Here is an 8,252-nt window from a genome sequence, read left to right as displayed (position 1 = left end):
TACCTCCCCAATAAAAAAGAAAAAACCAAAATCTTGATTCCTAAAATCTTAGTTGCCTCTCATGATTCATTTATAGAGAAATGAAGAGATTTCTGCAAACAGCTTCCCCAATGAAGCCTGCAGCTTCCCTTGGAAATCTACTCCAGCAGAAGTAATTGTTGAGCAAATGTTACCCAGAGAGATAGTGGAAACTTATAAGTTACTACATACTAACAAGAAACAATACTTGCAAGATAAACCATTTTAGAAGCAAATGAGCATATTTTAAGTGTCATTCAAATTTTCAATGATTAATGCTGAATTATGTGCAAAGTGGTTCCTTTCCATATGCAGGAAATATGTATGCATTTGGAAATCTATATGTATATGTGTATAAATATAGAAAATGCAGTTGTCCTTTGAAGAATTACACTGACTAAATTCAATTATTAGTATAGAAAAAAGGATAAATTAATCCTACTTTGAGTAGAAATTTCAGTGCAACACTAGATATGGAGCCACTACCAACACATACATATTATATACAAACATGCACACATTGTATTATCTACCTATGAAATATGTTCTGTCTTTTTTTTTTCTCTTTTCTGTGTGTTACATATAAATATAAACAGAAGAGAGCAAAAAGACAGAACATATTTCATAGGTAGATAATACAGTGAATCTAACGCGCATAATATGTGTGACTAGATAGATAATACAATCACACATGCAGATTGCTATACTAAGAAATCTGGGAAATAACTTGGCAACTGTGACATCTAAAACACTTAAAATATTATTGTATATAGCTCTGTTTGCCAGACTTAACATATTAAAACATTATTTTCTGTTATATATAAATCACTCATTCTTTCTAATGTATTGATGACATAACTACAAATTCCTGTGTGTATGGATTGCAAGGAGTATAACATTCTGTAACACTGGGGAGGACCCAGAAATTTCTTTACTTCAAGACTTTAAGGAAATTAAAGAAGGAGACATTGCAATTACAAAATTTAGTTTGGTGTTTTACATAGGTTATCCACTTCTTCCTGCAAGCCTTTAGCATATCGGTGAATGCCTGAGCATTTTATTAAATATTCTCACCCACTGTCCATTTAAGTCTGTTTCATTATAACCCAAAATAAAAGCAATCTTGTACTTTAAAAATAAGGGGCCTATGAAATAAGTTTTTTAATATTGGTGGCTAATTAAGCCAATTGTTCATACTGTCTCTTTAAAAAAAATGTTCCTGTCACTCTAACCCCTCCTTCCAGCGCCCCCCTCCCCTCCAAATACACACACAGACATACTTTCCTTCAATGAGTGGTTCAGGCTCCATGATTAAGGTCATGCCGTTTGTTCATTACTGGCCTGGCTAATGTGATTGAATTGGAACAATACCTTTGAACTCCTTGCCTCTGATCTGCATACTAATTGACTCTCTTGTCCTTGGCAGTGACCTTGACAGGCTCTTAACCACTCTGGGAATGTCTGACCAGTTTCTGATCAAAAGTTCCTATAAAAAAAGCAAAACAAATATTAGTCATTTATGTTACTCTTCTCTGTATTCATATTCCCTTATACACCATTAGAGAAAGCAAAATTGTTACTCCCTAGCTCCCCCTGGATGTATTTTAAAACTAGAAAATCACCATGTCATTTTAAAGTACTGACACAGTGACAGCATTGATTTTAGAGCATTCATTGTTGTAGCCTAAAACATACTTTCACATATATTTTGAGGGGATTTTTTCCCATCTTTGTTACGAGTGATGCATGTTACTCAAGGCCCTTGAAACTTTCCCAAGATTTCATTTTTTTAAAGAATAATCTTCTACTGAGTTTTATTATAACCCAGGAAAATTGCACATATTTTTTCACTTTTACAGTCCTACCCACACCTTTACAGCATGGATGTTAACAGGTCTAAAAAGCAGTACAAATTATTGTAATTAAAAAAAATCCTGCATCTAAAAATGCGAGATTTCAAGTAATGATCTAAAGCTTTTATATCTATATCTCTGAGGCTCTTAGAACAACACATTTCTCTGCAGAGACAGGATTTCTCTGCAGAAGAGGTTATTAAACATTGTACTAATGTTATGAAAAAAGCTGTTACAGAAAACTACTTTTCTGACTAGAAAGTATAGCTTGACTTGGTTCTTACTGGAGGGGAGATTTACTTCATGAGGCAAGTTTCAGCATCTCTAAACCCTTCTTATTAAAGAGCCCATATCATGCAGTAATAACTTAAATCACTAAAACTGAGTATCCATCAAGAAATACGCGAAGAGAGACAGACAGACCACAGAGAAAGAGAGAGTTATTTACAATAAAGATCAGCTACAGAAAAAGTTTTAAAATAAAAAAACCTATGACTTTGATTTTGATTTCAGGCAAAATCTACAGTGAGAAAAAAAAACATTAGGAACATTAATCTCATTCATTCTTTTAATAATACTTTGAACTTCTGCAACACTTTTCATCCAAAGCTGTCAAAGTGCTTTAAACACATTAATGAATTAAGCCTTATGACAACCACGTGAGGTAAGTATTATTATTCTATATCACTGGTGACCTGTAAATAGTATAGAAAGCTATATAATTTCTGACAAATACATAGTTTAATGTAATTTCTACTTTTATTCTGCTTTGGTAATTAGACCAGCTGTTTTGAAAGAAAGGTCTGAAAATATATAAGAGGTTTTCATGACAAAGAAACTTAAGATTATTTTAAAAAGAAAATCTGGCCCATATCCAGATACTTAGACAGAGCCAGATCTGGACTTCATGGACATCTACTTGAAGACTATATTGCTAGAGTATTGAGTTCTTTTTCAAATCCAGACTTTTCACAAATTTGGGTTTCCAATTCGGGCCCACTGAATAAGTCACCAAGTTCAGATCCAGATCCCAGCTTTCCCAAAATTCAGGGGTGACTTGGATCCAGGATTCCAGTTTGGACCCAAATCTCATATACATGTGGTTTCATCCAGTTCCTATGCCTGGTTCCATCCCATGCTTAGTACCTGGGAGAGGCCCCTTACCTCATCTTGCGCCTGTCTGCCTGAAAGCCCTTGATTTATGAGGTTCTATGTCCTTAGGTGATCTCTCTGAGTTGTTCAGGAAGTCTAGAAGTACAGCTGAAGAGGAGGCAGCAAGGTAAGAAAGCTCAGGAATTCAACATCTGCAGTGGCCTGTGGCAGCAGATGTCAGATAGGGCTGCAGGTGGCAACCTGAAATAGCATTTGGCTGTTGGGCTGCGTGTGTGTAGTCAGGACCACCAGAAGAGTGGAGCTCTATGTACCATAGAACTAAGGGCCACAATTTTAAAGGTCTTCAGGCACCTAAAGATGCAGACACGTGCCTAGTGGGCTTCTTAAAAGTGCCTAGGTGCCAAACTCCCATTGATTTCACTGCTCTCAGCCTGTGGTTTGCCCTGGGAGTAGCACCTAACCAGGTGATGTTAACATACAGATGCATATAAGATACTGATCTATTTTAAAAAAAACAACAACAAACAACACTGTTTATGTAAAAATATTACATTTATTTAGGATCCCACAGTGCATTCCAAATTATATACACAGACGTTATTCACCCCACCACTGAAATGCAGCTACCTCTGCAGCAGAATACGCCAGCCAGTCTGAAACAAGATAGAATGCAGAAGAGATTTCACAAAGAATAAATTCTCCAAATGAAGCTGCAAAAGGGATGTTCTAAGTACGCTGAATGCAGTTACCCTAATTAACCAGAATTTACTCAGGCAATACTTCAATGCCCTGTGCTCTTTCAGTTACCACAAGGAGTCAGGACCTTGGTTTTATGTCTCATTCAAAAGATGGTATATCCAATGTCATACTGTCCCTACTTAGTGTCAATGCTTCAGTAACAAGCGCCCCCTACAGAAAGGGAAGAGTACCACCTATTCAGTCACCAAAATCTCTACTTCCTGCATTTTCCTAGGATGTCACCTATCCAAGTGACCAGAACTAACTATATCTCAGATTTGAGATTGGAGATAATCACACCTAAAAGCAGTATGTGCATTAGCGTATATATGGATCTTTCTAATATGGACAAGATTTAACCATAAACCAGTTTCTTCTGAAAACTGAAAAGGAATATCAAATGGTTTCCAGTCACTTAATCTGATATGAAACAAGAAATCAAAGGAGTTCAGCCACTTGCAGCCGAATGGAATGTATCCTACTCTGCACTGCATCTGTAAGTAGCATGTGCTGGAATAAGGGCCAGTCCATCATTAAAAAAAAAAAATCACCGAAGTTAGATTCTCTCCTGTGCCAGAGCTCAGTTTGGCCCAGAAGGGTGAGAATGAGGCACCAGAGAGCCTGTTTGGTTGTCCTGATTCTAAAGACCAGCACTGGCCCTGACACCACTTAGAGCTGTTGCCAGGCTGCTCTAAATTACAACATTAGCATGGGTCCTTAATGTACCCTGTGCCGGGGTGGATAGGTATAGTGTAGCAGCTGTGCCCCCTCCCTGCCCCTTTCCCACAGCTGGGATGGAGTCAGAGGTGTAGACCCAGATGTAGCTGAGTAATGCCCAGCGGAGAGTTTCCCTACACCAAGGGAATTGTCTGTTGGGCATTTTCAGCCAGATTTACAGCTGCCTGAAGGGTGGCACACGGGTTGCCACACATGAAACAGTCTAGCCCATTATTAGTGTAGAGTAACATTAAAATAAATATGTCAAACTAAGCATCTAAGAAGTATTGTACATAGTGCTCTAAGTGTTCATGGTGTCATACATGCATTCTACATAGCACATGCAAAGTATGTTGAAAAACAGGGATGTGGGAGCTATGTTTCTTTGACCTTGTTTTCTCTAACAAACATAAAGCAACATGTATATATAGACACACTACTATTAAAAAAATCCCAAAACAAGACACTTCACTGCTCACACTTCTCTGAGGACAGGATGCTAGAACAAACACTGAGGGATGTGTAGTTACATGGCTTAATGCACAAGTGCTCAGAAACTACAATGATGACCAGGGTATAACACCCTACACAGGAGAGAATATACATGAGAAGTATTAATTATTGATAAGATACAAGGAAAATTAATGATCATATATTCTATCTGCCCACCTGCTTACCATGAGGGATGGCAAAGACATCTTCTCTGTGTCTAATAACCAGGCTGGTGTGCAGCAGTTTTCCCTTCTGGTTTGGTAGTCAGGTTCTCTTCTTCCTCCCTGGCTGAAATGCTGTTATACATATACTGTATTATTTGAGCTTCCTATTAGGGTCTATTGAGGTCACTGAAAGAAAAAAAAAGTATAATTAAATAAGGCTTTAGAGGACCGGTAATAAATGACTAGCGAAATCAAGGGATTGAGGCAAAGCCAGAGTTGCTTAAACATTCTACATGGCCATTCACTAGATGTAAGACAGCTAAACAGTTCATTGTGACCAATGAAGATCTCAATTAAAAATAGTACTGATTGGCTTCAATAAAATATAAGCATATCAGGGCCTATGAGACTTATGCGTGTGATTTAAATGATCAGGGGCTTGATGCTGCAAGGTGCTGAGCTGACTTACCTGATACTGTAAAACATTTCAGCACATGCTTAACATTAGGCATTGTCTTTAACGGAACTACTCCCATACCTAATATTAAATATGCTTTTACATGCATTGGAGGATTTGGGCCAGAGTGCTTGGAAATATGGAGGATCAAGCCTCTGAAGAATAGGGAAGAGATCACTTATGTGTTTAAAATTAAGCATGTGCTTAGCTGTTTGCTGAAGCAGGTACGTAGGCAGGTTTCAGTTTTGCTTTTATTGTTTGTTAGTTCTATTAAGTTTTAGCATAGGCACATTTGTCTGTGATTTATTTCTATGCTTTTTTTTAAAAAAAAAATCATTCTTGGTGTTTTAATATTTAATAGCACCATTAGATGTTGAGGTACTTAGAATTTTTGTTTGTCAACATTCTGTTTCCATTATCACTCCAGTAATTATTGCTATTTTTTAATTGATTAAATAAGAGTTCTATTTTAACATTTAAACCTAAAGGTTAATAGCAAAGATGTGTGATGATAGAAACTGTATAATAACTGCATGGTTTAGCTGCCTACCAGGGTCAAAGCAGAAGCTACATGTGTCCTCCGTAATCCACAAAGTGGGAGAAGCCAGCATATTCACAACAAAATCCTTTTTAGTTGAAACATGCCTGTTTTCATGTTTGCAAAATGTTTATTGAATTGGGGCAATTTTAAGAGATCTTAATTTTTTTGTATTAAACTTTGAAAATTGTTTTGCTATCAAGTTTATTGGAGAAAAGGTTGTGACAGATTTATATGCAATTTTTCAAATGGGGCTGATTAGTGATAACACTAAACACATGAAACTGCATCTGGTTCTCTGATCATTTGAATCTACCCCTCATGGCTCCAATCAAATCTTTGTGGGAAGATGCCTGCCCCTGTGAGAAGCCCCATTCGCCTTTCTGTTTTTGTAAAAGGAAATCGTGTCCGGAAAAATCTACATGGTTATTCTAAAGGGAAATCATGCCTCACCAATCTACTAGAATTCTTGGAGGGGGTCAACAAGCATGTGGAGAAGGGGGATCCAGTGGATATAGTGTACTTAGATTTTCAGAAAGCCTTTGACAAGGTCCCTCACCAAAGGCTCTTAAGCAAAGTAAGCTGTCATGGGATAAGAGGGAAGGTCCTCTCATGGATTGGTAACTGAAGGAAACAAAGAGGAGGAATAAATGGTCAGTTTTCAGAATGGAGAGAGGTAAATAGTGGTGTCCCCTAGGGGTCCATACTGGAACCATGCCTATTCAACATATTCATAAATTATCTGGAAAAAGGGGTAAACAGTGAGGAGGCAAAATTTGCAGATGATACAAAACTACTCAAGATAGTTAAGTCCCAGGCAGATTGCAAAGAGCTACAAAAGGATCTCTCAAAACTGGGTGACTGGGCAACAAAATGGCAGATGAAATTCAATGTTGATAAATTCAAAATAATGCACATTGGAAAACATAATCCCAACTACACATATAAAATGATGAGATCTAAGTTAGTTGTTACCACTCAAGAAAGATCTTGGAGTCACTGGGGATAGTTCTCTGAAAACCTCCACTCACTGTGCAGCAGCAAATCGAAAAAGAGAACAGATTATTGGGAATCATTAAGAAAGAGAGAGATAATAAGATAGAAAATATCATATTGCCCTATCTTGAATACTGTGGGAAGATGTGGTCACCTCATCTAAAAAAAAAAAGATATACTGGAATTGGAAAAGTTATAGGAAAAGGGCAAAAAAATGACTAGCAGTATGGAGCAGCTTCCATATGAGGAGAGCTTAATAAGACTGGGACTTTTCAGCTTGGAAAAGAGATGACTAAGGGGGGATATGATAGAGGTCTATAAAATCATGACTGGCATGGAGAAAGTAAATAAGGAAGTCCTATTAACTCCCTCTCATAAACACAAGAACTAGGGGTCACCAAATGAAATTAATAGGCAGCAGGTTTAAAAACAAACAAAAGGAAGTATTTCCTCACACAACAGACAGTCAACCTGTGGAACTCTTTGCCAGAGGATGTTGTGAAGGCCAAGACTATAACGGGGTTCAAAAAAGAACTAGATAAGTTCATGGAGTATCCATCAATGGCTACTAGCCAGGATAGGCAGGGATGGTGTCCCAAGCCTCTGTTTGCCAGAAGCTGGGAATGGGTGACAGGAGATGGATCACTTGATGATTATCTGTTTGGTTCATTCCCTCTGAAGCACCTGGCATTGGACACTGTGGGAAGACAGGATATTGGCCTAGATGGACCTTTGGTCTGACCCAATATGGCCATTCTTATGTTCCCCTCTTCCTTCTCTGCTCCATATTTCCCTCTACTCACTTAGATAAGCAGGGATGGTAATCCCTCCGAGTATTCTCTGCCTATAATCTGATGCTTTTTTAAATACTCTACGAGAGTGGCAAACAGCAGAGAGGCTAACAGAGGGAGTTTGCCTGTGATCTGTCTGAGAGGAGGTACACTAAGTGCTGCATTAGGGGGGCTGTGTTGGTGAGTATCTGAGTGTCTGTTGTGGGGACAGTTTGACCGTGTGCTTGATTGATTGTTTGAAAAGTGTGAATTGGGAGTGCTTTGTTCCAGGTGAGCCTTGAGTGGGCCTGACTGTTATAAAAAGGCAGTCAGCTGCGAACCAGCTGAGCACAAACAGCAAAGAGAGAGGCTAAAAGAGGGAGTTTGCCTGGGGAG

General features: G+C 38.2%; 1 long non-coding RNA gene across 1 annotated transcript in view; it reads right to left on the bottom strand.

The window, feature by feature from the left end:
- The window catches only part of LOC140913910 (uncharacterized), a 34,347-nt gene extending 29,076 nt beyond the window's left edge, over window positions 1-5,271 (bottom strand). Inside the window, exons 1-2 of the long non-coding RNA XR_012159691.1 lie at window positions 5,117-5,271; window positions 1,390-1,504 (exon numbers count right to left, since the gene is read on the bottom strand). This is a non-coding gene — a long non-coding RNA (uncharacterized LOC140913910). The remainder of the gene's footprint in view (window positions 1-1,389; window positions 1,505-5,116) is intronic.
- Between the last annotated feature and the right edge of the window lie 2,981 nt (window positions 5,272-8,252).

This window comes from Lepidochelys kempii, chromosome 6 (genome assembly GCF_965140285.1).
Source record: "Lepidochelys kempii isolate rLepKem1 chromosome 6, rLepKem1.hap1, whole genome shotgun sequence".
Taxonomy (NCBI): domain Eukaryota; kingdom Metazoa; phylum Chordata; order Testudines; family Cheloniidae; genus Lepidochelys; species Lepidochelys kempii.
Note: the sequence above shows the minus strand (reverse complement) of the source record. Positions and strands in the feature narration are given on the sequence as shown.